We start from the raw sequence: 18,422 nt of genomic DNA on the forward strand, positions 1-18,422 counted from the left end.
CTCGCCGTGCGAGAGCGCCGCTCTATGTAACACGTCAAGTCCTCGGTCGAACGCGTTTCCCACAGTCATGTGTTTAGGCGGCCGCGCGGCGCTACCCCTCCAATCTGGTACTCTCCGCAGTTCGCGTGTGCATCTCGGCCTTACTGCGTTCCAACTGTTGAGATACATACTGTCGTCGTTTGGAGTGCTACTGCGGTGTTGTTGTGTCGCCATGTTTATCTCCGCAGTTCTTGCTTGCTTGCCTAGTCGGTCGTAGTGTCTGTCGTTCCCTACTTGTTTGTCCGTCCTGTCTGTTCGTTGTTAGGGATACCACCAGCGGCTCCCCCATCTGGTAGCTTCGCGTCTCGATTCTCTGCGGTGCACTGCTCGCTGGTCGCTCGCGGCTATAATGTTTTCGAGGTAGGTCTTCCTTACAGGTAACCAGCTCAAAAGTATGTGTTAATGGACATTGACACGATTTGTGTCCACCTTTCTCCATTATGAAGGCTTCATCTCCTCTAGGGACACTTACAATGAAGTGTCTGATTACGTGTAATGTAGGTAAATCTTTCTCAAGAACCGAAACCAGCTGTGGAGCGAGGTAGTAATTCTAGCTCATCGCAAAGGTGTTCCATTGGGTTCAGATGGGCTCTCTCGGCGGGCCAGTCGATTTCATGATTGTTACGGTCTAAAAACCTTTGCTTCACAGTTGCTGCTTTATGACAGGGTGCATTGTCATGCTGGTAGATTCAATAACCGTCTGCGAATTGTTTATCTACTGTGAGCAGTACACAAGGCTGAAAAGTGAGTTCGTAAGTTTTTGCATATATCATTTTCTTAAGCTTCGTTAGGGGATCACTCTTGAACCATGAAAAACATTCCCAACACACTGCCTCATGCGTAACTCTCTGTAGGAAATACAAATGAAGGCACGTAACGTTCTCCAGGTATTCGCCAAATCCACACACTTCCATCGGATTGCCAGAGGGTGTAGCGAGTTTAATCTTCGGAAATCACTCGCCTCCAGTCATAAACCGTCCAGTTGCGGCACTCTTTCGACCTCCTCAAGCCTCGCTTAGCGTCTACAGAAATATGTGGCTTAGGTGCAGCCGTTCGACCACTGAACCCCATCATTGTTGGCTCCGTACGCACAGTCACTGTGCTGGCTGAACTGATGGTAGCACTCTAGAACTCACGGGTCATTCCTTCTGCTGATTTCATGCTGAGTTGTATAACCATCCTTCGCAACGTTCGACGGTCCCTGTCAGAACACGAAACCTCCCTAATCTCGGTTTAGCTGTGGTTGTTGCTTCGCACTTTCACTTCACATCTTGAACTGTTGATTTGGGCTCCTTTATAACAATTGGAATGTCTCTTATCTCACCCTCGTGACACACAATGACTAGTCTCCATTCGAAGTCACTGAACGTTCCTAACCAGCTTATTCTGCTATCACTGTTTCGAGAATTTAGAACACAGTTCTCCCGACCTACATTTATGTCCTCCCCCGGTAGCTGAGTGCTCAGTGAGACAGAATGTCAATCCTAAGGACCCGGGTTCGATTCCCGGCTGGGTCGCAGATTTTCTCCGCTCAGGGACTGGGTGTTGTGTTGTCCTAATCACAATCATTTCATCCCCATCGACGCCGAAGTGGCGTCAAATCGAAAGACTTGCTCCCGGCGAACGGTATACCCGACGGGAGGCACCAGTCACACGACGTTATTTGTACCTACTTTTATATTGGTGGATACGCCTCACGTAACATCTACTGATCGATTTCGTATTGCATAGTGGTATAAGGATAATTTGATCAGACAGTGTATGTAAATAATACGATATGAGGTCTCTCATTTTAGGACTGATATGTGTATTTCGCACACGACACGTTAGATTTCTAGAATGTTCCAGAGAGCTCTTGAACAAAGGTTCCATTGACGAATATATGCAAAATCCCGTCATTTATCTTTCATATCCTATGAACACGCAACCAGTACTAGCTGATTCATTCAAAGAAAGTCTACTCTCATTAGCTAGGAATTACCAAGGTCATGCAATGTTAGTTTCAGGCGGCTTCAACCTATCGAGTATGGTTTGGTACATATACGGATTGATTGCAGGTGGTACCATCAAATGCTCTTATGAAACTGTTTTCCGCAAACTGACGTGAAGAGTTGGTTCGACAGCCCACATGTAATGGGGACATTTTTAGAGTTTGCAGGTGTAAACAGACCTCACCTTAGTGACAGTATCAGTATAGATACAGGGATTACATGATTATACCAGCCGCGCGTAGACACCGCGCGGTTTGAGGCATCATATCATGAACTGCGCGGCCCCTCCCGCCGGAGATTCGAGTCCTCCCTCGGGCATGGGTGTTTGTATTGTTCTTAGCATAAGTTAGTGTAAGTAGGTGTAAGTCTATGGACCGATGACCTAAGCAGTTTGGTCCCTTAGGACTTCACACACATTTGAACATTTGATTATATCATCATAGGGACAATGTTTAATAAATCCATCAAGCAGGCAAGGAGAGTATCTTTGCCACAAAGAGCAGATTAGCAGTTGTTAGCATCAAACTTGACAGTGAATGGACATTAGTTAACTCCATTATGATGGACATCGAGGAATTGTAGCGAATGTTTAAACAGATTGTTAATCGCACTCTGGAGAAGTATGTGCCAAGTATTTGCATTAAAGATAGAAAATATCCATCGTGGTTTAACAAAAATATTCGGGAAACGACGAGGAACGACATAAAGTGACACTGCACTGTCGTTTAAGGAAAAGAAAAAAAGAAAAAACATGGTTCAAATGGCTCTGAGCACTTTGGGACTTAACATCTGAGGTCATGAGTCCCCGAGAACTTAGAACTACTTAAACCTAACTAACCTAAGGACGGTCATGAGTCCCGTAGAACTTAGAACTACTTAAACCTAACTAACCTAAGGACATCACACACATCCATGCCCGAGGCAGGATTCGAACCTGCGACCGTAGCAGTCGCGCGGGTCTGGACTGAAGCGCCTAGAACCGCTCGGCCACCGCGGCCGGCTCTTTCCAAAAAAGAAAGGGCAAATGTCGACAGGCAAAAGTTGGTAGAAATTCGCGCACTTCTAAAAAGATCGATGCATGAAGCACTCAATAACTGCCATCGCCATACCTTAAGGAAATATCTTGCCGGGAATTCTGGTTCCTCGTAAAGTCCTTAGGTGGTTCGAAGACTTCCATCTAATCACTCGTTGACCTTTCTGGTGTGGCAACGGAAGACAGTAGAAGGAAGTTAATGTTTTAAATTTCACCTTTAAGACTCATTCACACGTGAGAAACGTAATGACGTTTGACCGTCCCACAGTCTCCCGTATGGGTGACATATTAGAAAGCATATCTGATGTAGAGAATCAACTACAATAGTTGAAAACGAGTAAATGTCCAGGTCCGGAGAGAACCCCCAACTTCGGTTTTACAGCATTGGCCCGTTACTGAGCTTGCATTTCTCGCGGAGCTCTCACGTATCTAAAGTACCTAAGAATTTGGGAAAAGCTCAGGTGAGAGGAGGCTAAAAGAACTTCCCCGCAAAATATCCTTCACATCGGTTTCCTGGAGAATTCTGGAACATTTTCTAATATGGCTCGAATATAATGTATTTCCTTGAGAAAGAAAAGTTTCTGTCCACAAGTCAGCACGGTCTTAGAAAGCATCGTCTACGCGAAACTTGCCTTGCCCTTTCCTCACAGGATGAACCATGGCTGAAGGGCAACAGGGAGGTTCCATGTCCCTATATTTCCAGTAAGCGTTTGACACGGTGCCCCACTGCAGTGTGTTAACGTTGGTCAATCCCAAAGGATTAGTGCTCCAGGGAAGTCTGACAGTACCGGTCTTAGTCGCTACATACATAAACACTCTGACTGACGCGGTGTGCAAAAACATGTGGCGATCTGCTGATGATACTGTGGTGTACTGGAAGATGTGGTCGTTCAATGACTTTAGGGAGTCAGAAGTGACTTAGACAAAATACCTGATCGGTCTGATGAGTGGAAGCTTGTCCTGAATTTCACAAATTGCGACATCGTCGCGAAAAAACAGTGACCCGTATATGTAATAAGTTTCCTTTAATTTACGTCTATGGTCACAATCTTTTTGTCAACAGATATCTGTTAACAAAAAGTTTGTGGCCATATACGTAAATTATAGGAAACTTATTGTCCGGAATTTACAAAAATGTAATTTAATGCATATGTGTAGCAGGAACAATCCCACAATATTCGAAGAGACTGTTAGTAATGGGCAGCTTGACATAGTCACGTCCATTAAATATGTACGGGCACCGTTGCAGAGCGGTATGAAATAGTGCGAGCACGTAAGTATAGTTGCAGGGAGGCGTTTGTTATCGACTAAAGCTCGACGGCAGTGTTCTCGAAACTCATAGGAAACTATCCTTGTAATTCACTGAAGGCCCAATGAATTCTTCAAAGGTTGCATTTGCTTTAGTACCGGTGAGATCTGTGAAATGAAATGAGTGCCAGAATGTGTCTCTTCTATAACGTGATTTTCTATTTCGATGCATCCTCAACAAATTAAAAAGATGTTGTTCCTCACCTTCCATCATCTAACTGTCGGCAGTGTGCATTAAAGTCCACTTAAGATGCGAGACTTTCAGTCCATTCAAAAAAAAATGGTTCAAATGGCTCTGGGCACTATGGGACTTAACTTCTGAGGTCATCAGTCCACTAGAACTTAGAACTACTGAAACCTAACTAACCTAAGGACATCACACAAATCCATGCCAGAGGCAGGATTCGAACCTACGACCGTAGCGGTCGCGCGGTTCCAGAATGTAGCGCCTAGAACCGCTCGGCCACCCCGGCCGGCTTCAGTCCATTCCTAAAGTTCTAGTTTTCTTTTATCCTTCATAATCTCAACAACAGTGAGTTTTAAATCGAAAAAATCTGTCCAAGCAAGCCACTTGACTTAACGAACGTACTTTGCAGTAATACATAAAGTCTCTTTACTCTTCGTTCAGCAACACAAAAAAACTGCTGCAGTTGACTGTGGAATAATGTGTACAACTTCAGAAATTTTACTGTTCGTACCACTAATTTCTTCATGTGCTACATGCCTGCAAATTTAATACAAAGTGCTTCTTGATGTGCTGAAAATGAAAGCCCTCCGTTGATCGTTGTAATTTTTTGCTTTTTTACTGTCAACTAAATCTTTAAATTCTTTCTGCACGATATTGTAATATCGTTTCATAGGACACATAGAGTGTATAATAATTATGTACAATAATTATGTACTATTTATGGTTGTACAAAGCAGATATCGGGCAGAAAAATACGTAAAGACTTATTGTAGATTAAGTGGGCATTTTAGAGACGTTGGCACGTAAAGCCATAATACTCGGAAGCAGCAGCAGTCCAACAGAGAGACCGATGGCCAGTGGAGTTTGTGAAGCAGCAGTCAACACTTCGACAGATCAAAGACCGAGTAGACGGACAATGTTTAAAAGGAGAACAACGACCAGCGCAGTCCGCACATGAGAGGTCAATGACCCAGGAACTATCAGCATACTGAACTCACGTGCGTGTCGCATCTGGCGATGCGGAGGAGGACGACAGGCAACGCCCGACCACGCCAGTATAGAGGTAAAACAAGGAAAGCCGGCACCTGTGTCGACCCTGGTCATATTTCTGCCCAACTTGAAAAGCACAGATCAACGACAAAAGATCAAAAAAAAAAAAAAAATGGCTCTGAGCACTATGGGACTCAACTGCTGAGGTCATTAGTCCCCTAGAATTTAGAACTAGTTAAACCTAACTAACCTAAGGACATCACAAACATCCATGCCCGAGGCAGGATTCGAACCTGCGACCGTAGCGGTCTCGCGGTTCCAGACTGCAGCGCCTTTAACCGCACGGCCACTTCGGCCGGCGACAAAAGATCAGTCGCCACCCCGGAAACTTCGCGATATTGGCGAAAACACCGAATAAATACCTCCGACAAACGGGCATAAGGGAATATTTTGAGGGGAGAAAGAAGAGACAAAGGAACGTCGCCTGGACGGATGGAGCGATGGTTAGTCAGCGGACGTCATACTTCGGTGCAACGACATAGCCGTTACGTTGCTCGACAGAAGAAAATGTCACTACCGCGTCAAAAGGACAACGTAGAAGATGCCATCCCAGATGTTAGCAGAAATAAGTTCGTGAGGTACTTACCCAGGTGGCTGGTGAGGATGAAGGGTGTGGTGTCACCGCCAGACACCACACTTGCTAGGTGGTAGCTTAAATCGGCCGCGGTCCATTAGTACATGTCGGACCCGCGTGTCGCCACTGTGTGATCGTAGACCGAGCGCCACCACACTGCAGGTCTAGAGAGACGTACTAGCACTAGCCTCAATTGTACGACGACGTTGCTAGCGACTACACTGACGAAGCCTTTCTCTCATTTGCCGAGAGACAGTTAGAATAGCCTTCAGCTAAGTTAATGGCTACGACCTAGCAAGGCGCCATTTGTACCACTGCATGTATCTCAAGATAGTCTCACTTGTCTCATCAAGAATGCTGTATACCAAAGGACGATATAAAAGTTAAGTGTTCTAGTAGCTACGTTCTTTTCTTTATCACATTCATCACGTATCCTGTTCCAGACTTCGCGCCAGTCGGCGTGTGTGTAAGTGTGCCCTTTCGGCTACCCGTCTCAGTGGACTGGCTGCCTTGTCAGTCCACTACAAAGGGAATGTGGCCTAGCCAAATGGGTCGCCTGTGAACGTAGAGACTGAAGAACGCCGCCGGAAGAGGCCGAACCTGTGGGCCGCTGGTTCAGTTACAGGACGGGACACTCCGCTGTAAGCTATAGCCAGTTGTTAATAACACAACGAGCGAATTCACAACAAGGACCGAGGAAAGAGAACGCCACCTGTCACTCCGCTGCAACACGAACCGTCTCTGCATCGGCGGCTCACTGGAATCTACGAGGTGCATTCAAGTTCTAAGGCCTCTGATTTTTTTTCTCCGGACTGGAAAGAGATAGAAACATGCGCATTGTTTTAAAATGAGGCCGCGTACATTGTCAATACGTCCCAGAGATGGCAGCACCGTACGGCAGATGGAATTTTACCGCCAGCGGCGAGAATGAGAACTGTTTTAAATACTTAAAATGGCGACGTTTTCCTTACTTGAACAGCGTGCAATCATTCGTTTTCTGAATTTGCGTGGTGTGAAACCAATTGAAATTCATCGACAGTTGAAGGAGACATGTGGTGATGGAGTTATGGAAGTGTGGAAAGTGCGTTCGTGGGTGCGACAGTTTAATGAAGGCAGAACATCGTGTGACAACAAACCGAAACAACCTCGGGCTCGCACAAGCCGGTCTGACGACATGATCGAGAAAGTGGAGAGAATTGTTTTGGGGGATCGCCGAATGACTGTTGAACAGATCGCCTCCAGAGTTGGCATTTCTGTGGGTTCTGTGCACACAATCCTGCATGACGACCTGAAAATGCGAAAAGTGTCATCCAGGTGGGTGCCGCGAATGCTGACGGACGACCACATGGCTGCCCGTGTGGCATGTTGCCAAGCAATCTTGACGCGCAACGACAGCATGAATGGGACTTTCTTTTCGCCGGTTGTGACAATGGATGAGACGTGGATGCCATTTTTCAATCCAGAAACAAAGCGCCAGTCAGCTCAATGCAAGCACACAGATCCACCGCCACCAAAAAAATTTCGGGTAACCGCCAGTGCTGAAAAAATGATGGTGTCCATGTTCTGGGACAGCGATGGCGTAATCCTTACCCATTGCGTTCCAAAGGGCACTACGGTAACAGGTGCATCCTACGAAAATGTTTTGAAGAACAAATTCCTTCCTGCACTGCAACAATAACGTCCGGGAAGGGCTGCGCGTGTGCTGTTTCATCAAGACAACGCACCCGCACGTCGAGCTAACGTTACGCAACAGTTTCTTCGTGATAACAACTTTGAAGTGATTCCTCATGCTCCCTACTCACCTGACCTGGCTCCTAGTGACTTTTGGCTTTTTCCAACAATGAAAGACACTCTCCGTGGCCGCACATTCACCAGCCGTGCTGCTATTGCCTCAACGATTTTCCAGTGGTCAAAACAGACTCCTAAAGAAGCCTTCGCCGCTGCCATGGAATCATGGCGTCAGCGTTGTGAAAAATGTGTACGTCTGCAGGGCGATTACGTCGAGAAGTAACGCCAGTTTCATCGGTTTCGGGTGAGTAATTAATTAGAAAAAAAATCGGAGGCCTTAGAACTTGAATGCACCTCGTACACGCTACGACTCTGCGGCGTACCACTGCCCCAAGGTATTGAGCAAGTTAAAAAACACTTAACTGCTCTGTTTATTGAAAGGGTGTTATGTGTAAATATATTACTGATAACGGAAGCACCAGTGTTTCACTCACATCTCACCCACTGAGCCAAGTAATGACTCCATTCCACTGACCACAAAGCGTCACTTTCTATTCCGCCATCCCTGACAAAGTAATGACCTTTCCTCCCGTCTATCGCTGACGCTCTATATCTAGTGTCACAAAACCCCGACTCACTACGTTTGGTGTCAGATGACCTTGGCTCTATTTTGAGGTACACATGGTAGGGAATGTGTGGTGCAAGAAATTCATGACGGTATCGCCAGCGAAGGGCCATGAACAAATCACAGACAGCAGACATCAACCTGCAGCCAACGGGCAGTATTGCAGTACATTTGTGAGCGCAGATTGGTCCTAGATGTTTTCCCTCTTCAAGTACCGTTTTCACCGTGTAAAAAACAAACGATGTAAAGCTCTCATTCTTTCAGAGAAATTTGGTACTAGAGAATTTCTTCTCGGATGGTGTTAGATGTTCTTCTTATTTTGATTGGAATTGTAATCAAATTTCTACTGTTACTTGTTTTATAGCTGACTCTATGTTCTTGTGGTCATAGGAAGTATATTTGTTGCAATAAGCATTTGTTAAACAGAAAGGTATTATAATTGCAGACAGTAAGACACAAGGAGCTTCCATCCACGAGGCTATTCAGGGCCTACTTAATCAGGTGACCCATTTAAGACCTGACAACAATGAATTGTTGAATCGGTTATCCGAGTATAGGTCGACATCTGGCGCGAACTGTCCCAAACTAGATTTATGAGCAGTCACTCTTGTGACTCTCTTCTCTCGCAAGCGTAGCGTGGATGCAGAAGCATGTTTTGCTGATTTGCTAGCAGCCGCTAAACTTGGTTCCTGATGAGATGAACAGATGTTGAAAATGACAGATTTACGATTAATCGGGAAAGCTAAAGCGCACGCCTATATCACGAGGAGTTACGAAATGCATTAACTTTTGAAGAGTTGAAAGGTTTGCTCAGGGAGCAGATGAACAACATGTCCCAAGGACACAGCGAAACAATAGAAAGCTTTGTGGACAGAATGCGAAAAACCGATAGTAAAACTTACCAATTGTTATCCAGTAATGAAGCCAATAAGTATTCTCTACAAGGAGCGGAGAATAGGGCCTTAGATACTTTTTTGCGAGGACTGCCACCCCAAACATCATTCCGTGTTAGGGAAGAATTTCCGAAGAATCTAATTGATGCAGTCAACGTTGGTACAGTTTTAGAGGAAATAGACGCCGCGACGAGCTTCAAGGAAAGAAAAAAATCTATTTTCCACAGGGGTTTATTATTTCAGATGAGATCGGTTGGGAGACATCGCGAAAAACTGTCGGCAATCACAGTGTACAAATTGTCAAAGGGTGGGCCATTCATATCCTGAGTGTAGCAGTGCAGCGAAATTTGCAAACAGCGGTCCGTTAAACAGGAATTGGAACCCCAGATTCGCCGCCAGGCGTTCCCGTTGAAATTCAATGCTATTAGAGCGCATGCAAAGGCGGAGTGCTGGTTACCACGCACTGGGTGCAAAGGGTAAAACGCGTAGATATTAGTCGACACAAGGGCTCACGTGTCAGTCATAAATGAACTGTCGACTGAGGAGGTATGACCCTCCAAGATACAAGTTAAGTGGTGCAGGCGGAGGTGAGAACAGTACGCTGTACGTCACTGACCTTTCGCTTTGAGAGTGTGAGCTTCCGAGAGGTGGTGGAAGTCATATCAAGGGTGAGAGACGAATATGATTTCATACTAGGGTTAGATTTCCTGAATAAGCGTCATGCCATAATCAACCTCGGGCAGCAAAGTGTGGAGCTTAGCGGGACATCCTTTCGATCAGGCGACACAGCTGCCCAAGGAAGCACTGCCGCAAGATATCTCTCGCCGGAATGAGGAATCAGCTAAGCTGCGAGCAGTGTCCTTGAAGGTAGAATCTCTAGATAAAATGCCATTCAGTACATGAAAGCTACTTTGGGCTGAAATTAATGCTGCTTTACCCGAAAACACACTACTCATAGTGGAACCGTTAGAGGAAAATGATGAATTAGACACAACACATTGTTTGTGCGCAGGAGTATATCTCGTGCCACAACAACTGATGGAGTACAGAAGGTACCAGTGCATATAGATAATTTTGGGACAGAAGAGAAGGAGTTACGAGTCGGAATAGTAATAGCTAACACATTTGTAGTATGTTTCTTTTATGTGACTGCGTATTAGATGCTGATTATCTTGATCCCTCACTTCTGTGATTAGCATTCATTTCTAAAGGCTTGTGACGACAGGTCGCTAGACTGCCTCCTCTTGTGGAAACATCAACTGGACCTCTGCACGTCCTCAATTCCACAAAGAAATAACGAAATGTAAGCAACGCTGACACAGCGATTCTGCCGAACTGATGAAAACTGTGCCAACAGAAAAGTGCCACACCGCAGTACTAAATGAAAAACCGCGCTTTATCGAGTCCTTCTGGGAAGGAACGAACAAGGCCAAGACAGGCCGAGCCTTGGTCCACACGCCGCCTGCAGACCCAACCAGTGCGAAGTCTGACAGGCTATGGATGGCCCTGGTGTGTGACTTCCTTCTATGTGTATCTCGCGAGTGGCAGTAAGGTAAAGTTAGAGAAATTCGAGCTCACATGTAGGATTATCAACCGTGGTCCTTCCCGTGGACCATACGTAACTTGAACAGAGAAAGTGGAGAAGTGACGCAGGTACACGCAGTACCCTTCAGACCACGTCATAAGGTAGCTTGTGTAGCAGAGGTGTAGGCGTAAGTTTCTCAACCGAATGGGAGTGGAAAACGTGGCCTCAGTCCATTGAGTAATTTGACGCAGCTCTCCACACGCAGTTCCGTCCTGTTTAAGCCTCTCCATTTCTATGCAGCCACTACCACTTGCATCCCTTTGAACCTACTTTCTGTACACATGCCTTGGTCACTGTCTACAGTTTTTACACACCATACGTAGCTTTATTACCAGATACATGATAACTTCATGCCTCATAATGTGTCCTATAAACTATTTCCACATTTTATTGAATCTGTACCATATATTTACATTTTCCTCAATTTAATCCAATAACTACTAAGTAGTTACTCGATCTACCCATCCAGTCTTCATAATTCTTTTATTGTATCATATTTGAAAAGCTTCTAATTTCTTCTTGTCTGTACTGCTTACCATCCACGTTTCACTTCTGCACAAGTCCACACTCCAGGCAAATACTTTCGGAAAAGAGTTCTAAACGCCTAAATTTATATTCAGTGTTAAGAAATTCGTCTTTTCCAGAAATTATTTTCATGTTGTTGCTAGCCTGCATTTTATGCCCCCTCTATGTGGGGCCTCGTTAGATATTTTGCTGCCCAAATAGCAAAATTCGTCAACTGCTTTTAGTGTCTTATTTTGCAATTTAATTCCGTCACATTATGTAACTCATTAAATACTTCAAATTTTGACGCACCGCTCCCAACGAATATCGCGACAGGACCATGTTCTGTACCAGTAGTTCGTAGCGGTTGGTTGTCCTGCATTAATGTGCTACAGCATACTGTAAATATCATACTAAATTACGCCATTTCTCTTCGAATGTGTGCTGGTATGGGAGTAACATGGAGGAAAACATATTTTGTAGGGCCCTCTCTGCAGTTACTAGAAATCAGAGTCGAGTCCCGAAAGGAAGGTAAGCCACGCTACAGGCACAGGACACAAGCAGTCTGCTTTCGACTGCGCATGCTGTGATGCGATGTGATCCCTTCTGGTGCAGTGGGTGCTCGGTTACACTCAGTACCAGGTCAGGTCAGTGTTCCCTTTTAAAAGTTCAAGCGAGGAGATGTTGACGCAATGGTGCCGTAGCGCAGTAGACAAGCACACTGTCAGCTCGGGTTCGATTCTGCTGCTGCCATCAGCTTTTTTCTCAATTTGTTTTATTCCTCGCCCTGTTAAACTATGGATTAAAGCGTTTAAATACATTCAAACAGTTCAGTTTATATACAGTGGAACCTGGCTATAGCAACATTCAAAGGACCTTGAAAATTATGTTGTTATAAACGAGTGTCGTCGTAACCGAGATTGTATTTTCAATCCATTGTACTGCAAACGGAAGAGAACAAATCTAATTAGCCTTTTTTATTTTACATACAGTATTCCCTGTCAAGCTTACACAAAAACAGTATGTACAGCAGTACGTTGAGTACTCACCAAACTTCTCTGGTTGCGAGTTAACGAATCAGTCATTTTACTCTGCTTTCTGTTTGCCCAATACCCATTTTCTAAATTACTTTATGTGGTTATTTCATTTGCAATTCCACTGCTCTCTCCCCTTGCTTCATAGAACATGTCCAGACTCTAATGGCTTCTAAAGCGTAACTCACAGTAGGGATAGATACTTTCCTTCTTTCTTCTTACTCTTTTCCGACTCCATCTCTCACTGTATGGTTATTGTGGCCGTGATTCATCACTTCAATTTGCAATTTCCTCTTTAGTTTGCGCTTCGGTTGTAACAAGGGCATCATCTATTGTTGCATACATATCATAATTGCACTGACTGAGAAGAGCTGATTTTCGGCGGCATCACTATCATCGAACACGTCTTTAATGTCCGCGGCATTTATTCCTTCAGTTGTGATTCCCACATGACAGAAAGAGTTCTTGGTTCTTTGGGCAGCGACATGGCTCCAATCTTCGGTAATACATCGGATCGCATCCACCAGTGTAATAGAATAATCCTGCTTTTTCTCAATGCATTGTATCATTTTCAGTAATATGGGCTTTCGAGGGCTGCATTTCAAACTCCTAATTACTTCTTGATACATGGGCTGTAATAAGCTTGTCATATATGCTGGAGGATAAAGAAGCTTAATATTCCTCAGACCGGAGAGTGCAGGATGTTCTCGAGAATTATCTACAAGCAGCAGTACCTTCCTTTTCTGGCATCTAAGCTCCCCATTCCAACACCTTACTACAACATATCCTTCACGAATTGTAGGTCACACTGTAGTGAGCCATTGTATTACTTCAGTATTCACACATTTGCCTTCAACGCTCACTTTGTCAAAAGTAATGACGTGACGTTGGTTGAATCTGTCAATCCAATCACTGCAGCACACAAATTAATCATCTTTTAATTTCTTGACAAATTCTTCTGCTTTCAACATGACAAGAGGTCCACTAATGGGTACATTGATGCTTTTCTGTTGCTTACACCACTCAAGCAGCGCTTCATCCACGTAGAAACCATCAGCTTTTCGTAACTGCTTGATGTTAGATGCATTTTCTTCAAATGCAGTAACAATTTTATAATTGTTTTTCAAAATAATTTGGACTGTTGAATTTATGAGGACAAATTGACGGCACACGTCGATTTCATGATTCATTTTCACTTTTTCTTCCACCATTAAATCTTTTCATTTACTGACCATGCTGTTCTAAAATGCACGCACTTCGTAATGAATTGTTATGGAGCTGACATCATATGTACTGTTCCCGAGTTCTATGATTGTCACCACCTCTGTAGTATGGACATGCTACGGTAACAGTGAGGTGGCGATTCTATACTACACCAGTTGTTGACCGAAAGGCAGACAGAACAATACGCCACGTTGCTACCTATACTACAACAGATTTCCTTCTGCACTACACTGATTCTTGGAAAGACCTGTTGCTAAGTTAGGCTGAAACTGACGTTATATTAGAGATGCGCGCATGCACATTTGTCGTATTAAGGAAGAATGAGAAGTATGTTCCTTACAAGAATAGTAGGGTACTCATGGTATCAGCGCAATTTTGATATCAAGTTGAAATCGGTCAATTAATTACCCCCCAACCACGCCCAACACCACCCCCGGATGACAGCATGTGCCTTTCTCAGTTTGCACACGGGTCCCCACAACCTCCCTCTCGCTGCCCCTCCCATTCCCTTCGAATCTTGGCATGAATTTCGAGTTTTTGCGGGAATTTCGAGTCCTGGTGGGAATTTCGAGTCCTGGTGGGAATTTCGAGTCCTGGTGGGAATTTCGAATTCTGGTGGGAATTTCGAATTCTGGTGGGAATTTCTTTGTCTCCGGTCTGTGCAGATATTCCACCTCCCCCCCCCCCCCCCCATACACACACCCAGGTATTGGCGCGAGTGTAAAAATGGTGGCGCTCTTTCTGGGACTCAAACCCTGGTCCTTCTGGATGGAAAGCGCAAGTGCACCCCCCACCCCAGCCCCCTTCTGCCACACATGGAAGCTGCCCACATTAATGAGAAGAAGGTTAGGTTAGTGTATTTATTTTGATCAGGAAACTGAGGTAAAGATCGGTCCTAAATACGTAATTAGTCAACAAGACTGGCCTTAATAACACAACTATAAACATAGCACTTCAGAAGGACTTCCAAAAGTCGCAATACAGCACAAAAATTGACGATACCGTACACTATCCTGTTTGGGAAAAAAGTTCGCAATACCACTCGAAACTAGTGACAGACGCACTGAAACTCTACTCTTCACCTACAAGCAGGCAGGAAAATGGCTGAGGCGTGAAATACGAGGGCTATTCCGAAAGTAAGGTCCGATAGGTCGCGAAATGGAAACCACGGTAAAAATCAAAAATGTTTTATTTGCAACAGTTAGATACACCTTGCAGCTACTTATCTCCATAGTCGCCGACCCGACTTAGACGTGTATCGTAGCGTTGTACCAACTTTCCCATACCCTCGCTATAGAAGGCAGCCGCCAGTGCTCTCCGCCAATTCTCTACGCTGGCCTACGGCTCGTTGTCTTGTGCCGAAATGTTGTCTTCATAACCAGCGGTTCATGTGACCTGAGCTGAAACTCAGAGGGAGACAATTACGGGCTGTATTGTGGGTAATCTCACATTTCCATTTGAAAACGATGCAGGAGCATCTTCATTGCCCTTGCAGAATGCGGCTGAGAATTGTCTTGAAGACGAAACAGCACGACAGTTATGTAATGTTAGCTGCATAGCTTCAGGGGAAATTTCTCACCAGGCCCCCGTACTTGGCGGCAGACACTATTTTCTAGACATATTTACGCACTCACTGCGAGCTCAGAAATGAGAAGAGCGACGTGATGCTAACTGGGGTTATACTAGAGACACTACCCAAGACATCTGTGCAAAGCTTTATCGGATTTTCATAGTCGTTTCCATTTCGTGACCGATCGGACCTTACTTTCGGAATAGCCCTCGTATATTCAAGTGATAAGATGCTGGAGTTGGACAGAGTGGAGGTTAATAAGTGTATTACCTGTAAGTATAGAGCTCAGGACTGTATCTATCACTTTATGACGTCAGAGGTTGCTACAGATGCCTGCTTGAAAATCGCCCTGCAGCTCAGGTAATCGAAGCCAAACACACAACCACAACTGATGGAAAAAATGCATCACCGTCCTAATTACACTTCGAAATTGTCGTTGAAAAACCAACAATAGTAATGAATAGATCATAAAGGAACGCATGTACTGGTGACTGGGAGTAAAATCATTGTAATAACTCCACTACCCCAAAAACCGACCTCAGAAGATTTTTGGACATTGTGCTGTGGAGATGAAGCTGCGATTAGTATGATTAATCAATTATTCAAAACAGTCTTAATCGCAATTATTATTATACCGCCAACCGGTTTCAACCCGACGTAGGGGTCATCTTCTGGGCGTTTACACCATTGGTCGACTGCTGGTGGTGTCACTCCTGTCTATTATAGTTTCCTGCCGTTATGTAGACAGGACTGACACCACCAGCAGTCGACCAATGGTGTAAACGCCCAGAAGATGACCCCTACGTCGGGTTGAAACCGGTTGGCGGTATAATAATAATAAAGTGCGATTAAGACTGTTTTTGAATAATCGACCTCAGAAGATTGTAGAGGGGCAGCAGTAGGAGCTGTGTCCCCCACGATTGGCACTATCGAACTAACGATCTTGGATGTAGTCTTAACCCTCTTTCCATCCCTGATCCCACTCTCCCTCTCCTCACCATATGTAGGGATGTAAGCCTTTTCTATCTTGCTGCTGGTGGTCCACAAATAGATCATTTTGGTGGCACATATACAGTCTCCACTCTGTGGAAACTAGTCACAGATACACAAATGGTAGGAAGACAACACTTCTTGTAATCTGTTAAATGTATCTCTTGGAAAGATTGGACCCCTCAGGAACAACAACACATTCTGGAGAACGCTCCAGATCGATTTTCCAAATGGGCAGCCGCTGTCGCCACACCCTGCTTTGTGGTCTACCACCCTTACGGCATGGCACAAGCTCGCCATATTCGCTGATTGCCCTGAAGCGACGGTCCTTCACCAACACAAAGCATGAGTAGTCAACTAACAATAGGGGATATATGCAGGGCCGCCCTAAGTGCAACTTCTTCATCTAAAACACAGTGACACAACCCCGCCCCAACGTGCTGCCATACTGCTCGCAGGCATTTACGTCGATGACCTCACACACATGCTAGGCACGCCCTTGACGCCTCCAGTAGGCCTGTCGCTCTGCGATGGAGAACTATTTTATTTAACTTCAACACATCTTATAATCAAGCAACTATTGACACGGAAAACAAAACTGCGATTATGATAATAGTCCTGTTTCCACGAAAATAGGCACAGTACATTTTCTTTTAGTTTTATGAGCAAAGTCATTATAGTTTTAGCATTCGACTGCTGGGTACAATTCGTATCTCATTATTTTGCGACTTCCAGCGAAGTGCATCACCACTGATTACAAATGATCAGAGGCCTATACACGTTCAGCCTGCAATAAACTGCGAAAAAATGTTGCACTATTTTGCTGCGAAAGTTACCGATCACCACAAAATGTCCTCGTTATTTCCAAACCATCATCAGGGTAGAGAAAAAAAATTAGAATTTAAACTCCGAAAAAAAAACATCTATGTTAAGCAATTTCTTTCAGCTTGATGGACAAAGTGTCTCTCGCTTCGAAACCAGTGTCTGTAAATAATCTGTCATGCACATGCGTATCACAAAAATTTCAAACATGTGGAATAACATTAGAGAATACAATCTTTGACGCTATTTGCCCACATGTTAGAGGAAAACAAAATCGTTTAACAGAATGAGATTTTCACTCTGCAGCGGAGTGGGCGCAGATATGAAACATCCTGGCAGATTAAAACTGGAAGGTAGGAGACGAGGTACTGGCAGAAGTAAAGCTGTGAGGAGTGGGCGTGAGTTGTGCTTGGGTAGCTCAAATGGTAGAGCACGTGCCCGCGAATGGCAAAGGTCCCGAGTTCGAGTCTCGGTCCGGCACACAGTTTTAATCTGCCAGGAAGTTTCAAAATCGTTTAACGTTTGACTGCAACATGCTATAATTGAAGAGGACATTGCTGGTTTGTACACATTGGCTAGTTTTTTACCAGTGCGAAACTATATCACACCTGCATTTATGAAACAGATTGTGAAATTCTATCTTCTAATAGAACCTCCTGTAAGATTTCTGCTGTCATTGGCTGTCGTTGAAATTACGGAATAACTGGTAAAATTGCTAAAATTAATCGCACTATCATCTGTGGTGTGTATTAGAGTACATCATCCCATATCAACAGTGTCTTCCCCATACCATCCATCTACGGGTATAATGTTGGTTACTGGATAATGATTGACAGACACTGCTTGGTTGAGATGGAGGAATCATTGGGAAAACACTGGGTAGCTGACAGCAAGAAGCATTCTCTTCTTACCTTTTGTCTATCTGTGACTGGTTTCCGCAGAGTGGAGACAGTATATCAGTGCCACCAGAAGATCTCTCTGTGGACCTCCAGTGGAGAGATAGAATTGGCATATATCCCTACCTACAGCGAGGAGGGGGAGGGAGGAGGGAGGGATCAAGTGTGGAAAGGGAGTTAAGACTACGTCCAAGTTGGTTCGTTCGTGTGCGCCCATCTAGGAGGACACAGCTGCAACTGCTGCCCCTCTGGAATCTTCTGGGATCGGTTTTTGGGGTAGTTGTTAAGATGACTTTTTCCGAATTCCCAGTACATTTGTTGCATTATGACCTATTCATTATGACTCCTGTTTTTTTGACGACAGTTTCG

The sequence above is a fragment of the Schistocerca nitens genome, chromosome 6 (assembly GCF_023898315.1).
Source record: "Schistocerca nitens isolate TAMUIC-IGC-003100 chromosome 6, iqSchNite1.1, whole genome shotgun sequence".
In the NCBI taxonomy this organism is placed as follows: domain Eukaryota; kingdom Metazoa; phylum Arthropoda; class Insecta; order Orthoptera; family Acrididae; genus Schistocerca; species Schistocerca nitens.